Genomic DNA, 9,217 nt, shown 5'->3' with positions numbered 1-9,217 from the left:
CGTTGACCAGCCCGCCCGTTCCTCTCTGGAAAGAAAGATGGCGGCCGCACGGGAGCCTTGTGGAAAGCGGGTTTGAGCCGGGCTCGGGGGGGGGAGCAGCGGGGACCTCATGGGAAGGGGGGCTTTGTGGGCCGTCCCCCACGCCCCACCGGGGTCGCCAGCTGCCCCCCACGAGCGGCTCTCCGGCACGGCCACGGCCCCGGAGGCACAAGGACTTAGCACAGAGAACCAGCCGCTTGGAGCAGAAAAGCAAATGGACTTGTGTTGATCCGCGCCACCAAGCCTGCCCGGAGGGGGAAGGGCGTTGACCAGCCCGCCCGTTCCTCTCTGGAAAGAAAGATGGCGGCCGCACGGGAGCCTTGTGGAAAGCGGGTTTGAGCCGGGCTCGGGGGGGGGAGCAGCGGGGACCTCATGGGAAGGGGGGCTTTGTGGGCCGTCCCCCACGCCCCACCGGGGTCGCCAGCTGCCCCCCACGAGCGGCTCTCCGGCACGGCCACGGCCCCGGAGGCACAAGGACTTAGCACAGAGAACCAGCCGCTTGGAGCAGAAAAGCAAATGGACTTGTGTTGATCCGCGCCACCAAGCCTGCCCGGAGGGGGAAGGGCGTTGACCAGCCCGCCCGTTCCTCTCTGGAAAGAAAGATGGCGGCCGCACGGGAGCCTTGTGGAAAGCGGGTTTGAGCCGGGCTCGGGGGGGGGAGCAGCGGGGACCTCATGGGAAGGGGGGCTTTGTGGGCCGTCCCCCACGCCCCACCGGGGTCGCCAGCTGCCCCCCACGAGCGGCTCTCCGGCACGGCCACGGCCCCGGAGGCACAAGGACTTAGCACAGAGAACCAGCCGCTTGGAGCAGAAAAGCAAATGGACTTGTGTTGATCCGCGCCACCAAGCCTGCCCGGAGGGGGAAGGGCGTTGACCAGCCCGCCCGTTCCTCTCTGGAAAGAAAGATGGCGGCCGCACGGGAGCCTTGTGGAAAGCGGGTTTGAGCCGGGCTCGGGGGGGGGAGCAGCGGGGACCTCATGGGAAGGGGGGCTTTGTGGGCCGTCCCCCACGCCCCACCGGGGTCGCCAGCTGCCCCCCACGAGCGGCTCTCCGGCACGGCCACGGCCCCGGAGGCACAAGGACTTAGCACAGAGAACCAGCCGCTTGGAGCAGAAAAGCAAATGGACTTGTGTTGATCCGCGCCACCAAGCCTGCCCGGAGGGGGAAGGGCGTTGACCAGCCCGCCCGTTCCTCTCTGGAAAGAAAGATGGCGGCCGCACGGGAGCCTTGTGGAAAGCGGGTTTGAGCCGGGCTCGGGGGGGGGAGCAGCGGGGACCTCATGGGAAGGGGGGCTTTGTGGGCCGTCCCCCACGCCCCACCGGGGTCGCCAGCTGCCCCCCACGAGCGGCTCTCCGGCACGGCCACGGCCCCGGAGGCACAAGGACTTAGCACAGAGAACCAGCCGCTTGGAGCAGAAAAGCAAATGGACTTGTGTTGATCCGCGCCACCAAGCCTGCCCGGAGGGGGAAGGGCGTTGACCAGCCCGCCCGTTCCTCTCTGGAAAGAAAGATGGCGGCCGCACGGGAGCCTTGTGGAAAGCGGGTTTGAGCCGGGCTCGGGGGGGGGAGCAGCGGGGACCTCATGGGAAGGGGGGCTTTGTGGGCCGTCCCCCACGCCCCACCGGGGTCGCCAGCTGCCCCCCACGAGCGGCTCTCCGGCACGGCCACGGCCCCGGAGGCACAAGGACTTAGCACAGAGAACCAGCCGCTTGGAGCAGAAAAGCAAATGGACTTGTGTTGATCCGCGCCACCAAGCCTGCCCGGAGGGGGAAGGGCGTTGACCAGCCCGCCCGTTCCTCTCTGGAAAGAAAGATGGCGGCCGCACGGGAGCCTTGTGGAAAGCGGGTTTGAGCCGGGCTCGGGGGGGGGAGCAGCGGGGACCTCATGGGAAGGGGGGCTTTGTGGGCCGTCCCCCACGCCCCACCGGGGTCGCCAGCTGCCCCCCACGAGCGGCTCTCCGGCACGGCCACGACTCCAGGACACAGAAACCAATCTCTTAACTAGCTAACTTTTAATAGAAATTCTTCCAGGGTCAATAAGTAAAATAGCAGAAATTCAAAACCGCGCGGCCGCTATCGCGGCCGCGCGACATCATTTTATTCTTAAACCAAGTTGTAGAAAGCAAATCATTTCACAACGCTGTTTCAGCATGTCTGATTGGGGGGGGGTGGGTCGTAAACTCTTAACAATAATTGTGCATCTTCTATCGAAATAATCTATCTAGTCAAAGTAGATAGAGTATTAACTAGAACTCATCTACCTCACAAGAATTGGGAGGGGTGGGAGGTGGGGGTCTATTGGGGTTCGGGGTTAAAAATGAGTATTGGTAAAGGGAAATGTGTTCGGTATCTACATGACTGAGACCTAAACCCGAAAGCTCTGTAACTTTTCCCACAGTGATTCAATAAATAAATAAATTATTAAAAAAAAAAAAAAAAAAAAAAAAAAAAAAGATTTGTGAAGAAAGTGAAGATCCTAGAACTCGAATTGATTTTGCAGGACCAAAGAAGTGGATAATCTCAGCGAGAACCAATAAACATATTGATCCTTAAAAAAAAAAAAAAAAAAAAAAAAAGAGCATAGACCTAAAACTGTAAGATAATAATTTACAACAAATGAAAGCATAGGTTGAATTTTTAAAAATTATTATTCCTTTTGCTAATATTAGTGTTCAACAGAGGACTGAAAATCAAGTGAACTTCTAGCAAGTATTTTATAATTGATGATTTATTCAAATAATTCTTACTCCACAATGGTGGTATATAACAGCAACTAAGAGAGTGCTCGCTTTGTTAACTTAAGTCTTAGTTTATTAAGCAGTAATACACTTGCATGGAAATTTTATGATGGATTATTTTAGGATTAAAAGTGTCTTCAAAGAGAGACCCTGAGTTGCTGCCCACGAACAGTTCCTCCTCTCCCGAATGGCCATGATCCCAGAGGCACACAAACCAATTTCAGAATACAGTGACTTCTGGCAGAAATCCCTCTGGACTTAATTACTAAAATACCAGAAATCCAAAATCGTGTGACATCATATGATCTTCATTATCAGCAATAGAAAACAAATTATCTAATGATGCCTTTTCGGCAGGTCTGATTGTTGGGGGAAAATTCTGAATAATAATAGTGAGTCTTCTGTAGAAAAATTGAATGTAATCAAAGTAAAGAGATGGTAAAGTGAAAATCATCTGTCACACAGGCAGGGGAAGGGTGGGATGGGGTGTCTACTGGGGTTCTTGGTGGTGGAACATGTGCACGGGTGAAGAGATGGGTGTTTGATCATTGTATGACCTAGACTTAAACCTGAAACTTTGTAACTGTTCTCATGGTGATTCAATTAAAAAACAAAACAAAACAACAACAACAAAACTGTCTTCAAAGAGTTCCTATAAAAAGGACTATCATAATACCATCATAATCATTATTTCTCCCATTTTAGTTTTATAGGTAAAGGTAAAGGTAAAGGCCCTCCCGTTGATCGTCGATTTGCTCGAGCGGGCCCAGTAACGTCTCCATTGGAGACTTTGTTGTTACTGTGTTTGGCATATCGAATACTCTCAGTAGCTTGCCGGGCTCTCCGAGAGGGGCGGAGGAATCGAACTTGGGTCGGCCATGTTGACCGCTTGTAAGGCGAACGCCCTACCACTGTGCTATATGATTTACAATATTATCAAAAGTGTCATGAATACATCATTGAAATATTGTTCCCACCACCAGAAAGCTCACTTTCCTCCACCAAAGTCCTAAGGACTCTTCTCACCCTCACCACACAAATTATTATTTTTAAAAAATCTTTGCAATCATTAAAGAATTTTGTGTGATATTTTAATGAGAGTAAGGACAATTTTAAGAGAAATGCAATGAATTCAAATAATGGGCACTCTGCGATAGGTTATCTGCCTAAAAGCCAAAATTATATGCAAACTGAAGCCCTTCAATTTTAAGCTGCATGCTTCCTATACACGAAGCATCTCGCACATGCTTTCTACTCTTATTGTTCCAGGAATGCAAGCAAATAAATGAAGAATTATGACAGCTGCGTCTATCTGTCTCTTACTGAGTTTTATGTTCTAGACTGGGACAGGGACAAGGAAAGTTTTCTCTTTCTTCTTCCTCTGTCCAGAAGGGGATTCATTTATGAGATAGCTGTCTTGTCTCTGCAATGCAGTAACTTTTTCCCTTTGTGGGGCCCTTGTGTTACATACATGCACATAAAGGTAAAGGTAAAGGCCCTCCCGTTGATCGTCGATTTGCTCGAGCGGGCCCAGTAACGTCTCCATTGGAGACTTTGTTGTTACTGTGTCTGGCATATCGAATACTCTCGGTAGCTTGCCGGGCTCTCCGAGAGGGGCGGAGGAATCGAACTCGGGTCGGCCATGTTGGCCGCTTGTAAGGCGAACGCCCTACCCGCTGTGCTATCGCTACATGCACATGCCCAACAGAAATAATACTTATTTTAGTTTCTGATATTTATCAATATTTAAGCACTTAAGTATAATTTTGCTCAGCAAACTTTTAGTAATTGTTAATGATTAGACCATTTAAAGATTGGAGTGATAGCACAATAGGTAGGGCATTTGCCTTGCACATGGCCAACCTGGCCGACCCAGGTTCTATTCCTCCGCCCCTCTCAGAGAGCCCGGCAAGCTACCAAGAGTACCTCACCCACACAGCAAAGCCTGGCAAGCTACCTGTGATGTATTCGATATGCCAAATGCAGTAACAAGTGTCACAATGAGACGTTACTGGGTCCACTTGTGCGAATTGATGAACAACGGGAGGACAGTGACAGTGAGAGACCATTTAAGACTACTACCAAATCTCTGGATTGGCACATTTTCAACAGATTTTTAATGCTTTTTCATCACTCTTCAGAAAGGCTGCCTGCTAGACACCTCTAGTCATTATCTTTGTGAAGGAAGAATGATAAAAAATATGCTTAATGGTTTGAGTAGTCCTAGTATTAGAACCATTCATATATTCATTCCTAATTTTTTATTGAGCATTAAATGAGACTTTCCCACAAAATTTTTCCAAACTTTCTTCATAGTAAAATGATCAAAAAGAAATGATGACTTTGGTTTGAGTGCCAGAAGTGAAGATTACTTTTGGAGAGTCCAAGATTTTTCAGAGTGCATGCTGTAGTCTTGGTTTAGGAAAAAGCCATCCTGGTGTAATACTTGTTTATCAACTTTAACAAATATATCTTAGATACCTATAACCAAACTATATGTAAGGTTTGAAATTTTACTATAAATAGGGACATTGAAATCTCCAGACCTACTAGATCACAACATAAAATAAGAGCTTTGACATCAAAAATAAGTATCCTACTCTTGGAGTGATAGCATAGCGGATAGGACGTTCACTTGGCAGACCCTGCCGACCGGAGTTCGATTCCTCCACCCTCGATTCCTCCACCACTCTCAGAGAGCCCAGCAAGCTACAGAGAATATCTTGCCCACATGGCCCAGCAAGCTACCCTTGATTTATTTGATATGACAAACACAGTAACAATAAGTCTCACAATGTTACTGGACCTGCTTGAGCAAATCAATGAACAACGATGAGTACAGTGACAGCGATGGTGACTCTTGGATCATTGTGCTATTCTAACTTCAATTTTATCCTGCATGTTAGTTTCCACTTGATTATAGAACTATTTACCTCTGTACTACAAATATGCAATTTGTAAATAGTACTAATATAACTTCTTTCTCCTTTTACTAAATAACCAACTTTAATTCCCAAATTCTAACCATCTGTCCTTAAATTCCTTTAGGTTCTCAATGTATTTTATTCACTATGACCAATATTTCATATCGGAAATTACCACTGTAATGTTATCTTTTATTTCTTCACCCTGGACGTGTTTTATGTGTGTTTTCAGGCTATAAGATTATAAATTAAATTATATTTAAATCCTAATGATCTATAATCCTTTTAAAGGAAAACAGCATAATTGGAAAATAGCATGATTCTCCAACTGGATGTTCTGTTGACACTAATATAAACATTGTAGCTGTTTGAACAATTTCTTTATGCGTTTTCTCCTTTAAGGCCAGCAAAGGTCACAAATGGAAGAGGTCAAGCTTAACTATAATATTTTTCTAGAGCCACAACCACTTTGGTCTGAAGAGTTTTGAGATTATTACCCAGGATTTGTGAAAGATGTCTGGAGGAGATAAAGAGAAGTATGTAACCATTATAATGACAGACTGAAAAAACAAAAGGGCACCTTTGTCTTCCACTGAATTTCAAAGAAGATGGGAACTATCATGTTGGTGCACTTGCTTAAAATATAAGCTCTATCCCTTTGTGTAGATTTTTCATTGATGCCATGAAATATCCAGAGTAGCAATTATTCTTAAAAGCTCTTTGACATGTATTTAATTATAGGAAGATGAAAGCATAAGCAAAAATTCTATAAGACAAAGAATTTAGGTACATACGATTTAAAATAGCAAAGTTATTCTAGTAATATTTCTACTGAATTAAAGTAAAAGAATCTAATAAGAAACTCCTGTATGTAACAAACCAGAGGACACATATACTAAACAAACAAGGATGAAGTTTTGATACATTTTATCTAATCCCAAGTTTTAAATAAAAATATTTGATCAGTTTGCATATTTAGCACTGTTTATCAAATTAATTTTAAAAGAAGAATTATTTTACCTTTAGTGTGGTTGTAAATACATATTTTTTTTCATTTTTGTTAGTGAAACACCATGAGGTACAGTTGTGGACTTACAAGTTTTTGTGCTTGGGTTTCAGTTATACAATGATTGAGTACCCATCCCTCCACAAGTGCCCATTCTACATCACCAATGATCCCAGTATCCATAGCATCCCCTGTCCCCCCAACCCATCCGGTCTCTGTAGCAGGGCATTCCCTTTTGTTCTCTCTCTACCTTTGGGTGCTGAGGTTTGCAAAAGAGGCACTGAGTGGCAATCATGTTCGGTCTATAGTCTACTTTCAGCATGCATTTCCCATCCTGAGAGGATCCTCCCAACACCTTTTACTTGGTGCTCCCTTCTCTATCTGAGCTGCCTTTTCTCCTAGCATGTGTGGCTAGCCTCCACGCCATGAAGTGAAACTCCTGGTACTTATCTCGACTATTCTTGGATGTTAGTCTCCTATTTTAATACTTTATATTCCCCAGATGAATGCAATCTTTCTATGTCTGTCCCTCTCTTTCTAACTCATTTTACTTAGCATGTAGTACCACTTGTATGCAAATTTCATGACTTCACCTTTTCTTACAGCTGCATATTACTCCACTGTGTAGATGTACCAAAGTTTCTTTAACAAGTCTTAGGCACTCAGGTTTTTTCCAAATTTCAGCTATTGTGAACAATGCAGCAATGAACATACAAGTGCAGAAGACATTTTGACTATACTTTTTTCCTCTCTGGGTTATATTCCCAAGAGTGGTATTGCTGGGTCAAATGGGAGCTCAATTTCTAATTTTTTGAGCATCGTCCATACTGTTTTCCAAAAGGCTGAATCAATCGACATTCCCACAAAGTGAAGGAGGGTCCCTTTCTCGCCACATCTGCACCAACACTAGTTGCTTTTGTTCTTTTGGCTGTGGGCCAGTCTCTGTGGTGTGAGCTGATATCTCATTGTTGTGTTGATCTGCATCTCCTTGATGATTAGTTATGTAGAGCATTTTATCATGTGCCTTTTAGCCATTTGTATTTCTTCTTTGAGAAAGTTTTTGTTCATTTCATCACACCATTTTTGATGGGGTTGGATGTTTTCTTCTTGTAGAGTTCAACCATTGCTTTGTATATCCTTTATATCAACCCCTTATCAGATGAGTATTGGGTGAATAGCCATTCCAATTTTGTAGATTGTATTTGCATTCTTGTCACTGTATCTTTTGAGGTGCAGAAGCTTCTTAATTTAAGATAGTCTCATTTATTTATTCTGTTTCTACTCGGTTGGACAGTGGAGTGTCAGCTTTAAAGATACTGTTAGCCTCAATATCAGGAGGCTTTTACAAAGAAACTGCTAGAAACAATAGACTTGTAAAGTCGCAGGCTATAAAATTAATGCCCAAAAATCCATGGCCTTCCTATATGCAAATAATGAGACAGAGGAAAGTGACATGAAAAAAAAAAATTCCTTTCACAATTGTGCCCAGAATATCAAATACCTCTGGATAAGCCTAACTAAAGAGGTAAAGGACCTCTACAATGGAAATTACAAAATGCTACTCCATGAAACAAAAGTGGACACGAGGAAATGAAAACATATCCCCTTCTCATTGGTAGGAAGAATTTACATGGTCAAAATGGCAATACTCCCCAAAGCATTATACAGATTCAATGTGATCTCTATAAGGATACCCACGAAATTCTTCAAAGAAATAGATCAAGCACTCCTGAAATTCATATGGAACATCAAATTCCCACGAATAGCTAAACAACTATTGGGAAACAGACGTAGGGAGGCATTACCCTCCCCAACCTCAAAATCTACTACAAAGCAGCAATAATTAAAACAGCATGGTACTGGAACAAAGGCTGAGCCACAGACCTATGGAACAAGGTGGAATCTCCATAAACACAACCCCAAAAATATAAACATCTAATCTTTGATAAGAGAGAGAGAGAAATGTGAAGTGGAGCAAGGAAAGTCTCTTCAACAAATAGTGCTGGCATAACTGGACAAGCACATGCAAAAAAATGGGCTTAGACCTTGACACAACACCATGCACAAAAATCAGATCAAAATCGATTAAAGATCTCCACCACATCAAATCCAAATCCAAATCCATATGGTACATCAATGTTGAACAATGAGTGGGTCAGGAAAAAAGTCAAGGATGAAACCAAAAACATACGGTAAACCTTTATTAAATCAAATATTAAATAAAAAATATAGCCAAAAGGAGAAACAGAAAGGAGTAGAAAGCTATAGCAATGCACTTTAAGAGTTAAAAGGATTTAGATTCATAAGGTTCTGGTCAAGGCATCTGAACTTGACCCTAAGGGCAATGAACAACTAAGAGTTATATATGGAACTGGGAAAGGATTCACTTCCTCTTTTCGGAAGGCAACCAAAAGCAACACAGTTGATGAGTGAAAGGGGAGAGACTAAAGAACCATTAGAGAATGATGATAGGATTAAATTGAAGCACTCCTGATAGTGAAAAAAAAAAAGGA

This window comes from Sorex fumeus, unplaced genomic scaffold (genome assembly GCF_029834395.1).
Source record: "Sorex fumeus unplaced genomic scaffold, SorFum_2.1 ptg000002l, whole genome shotgun sequence".
Lineage (NCBI taxonomy): Eukaryota > Metazoa > Chordata > Mammalia > Eulipotyphla > Soricidae > Sorex > Sorex fumeus.
The sequence above is the reverse complement of the archived record's forward strand: the minus strand, read 5'-3'. Positions refer to the sequence as shown.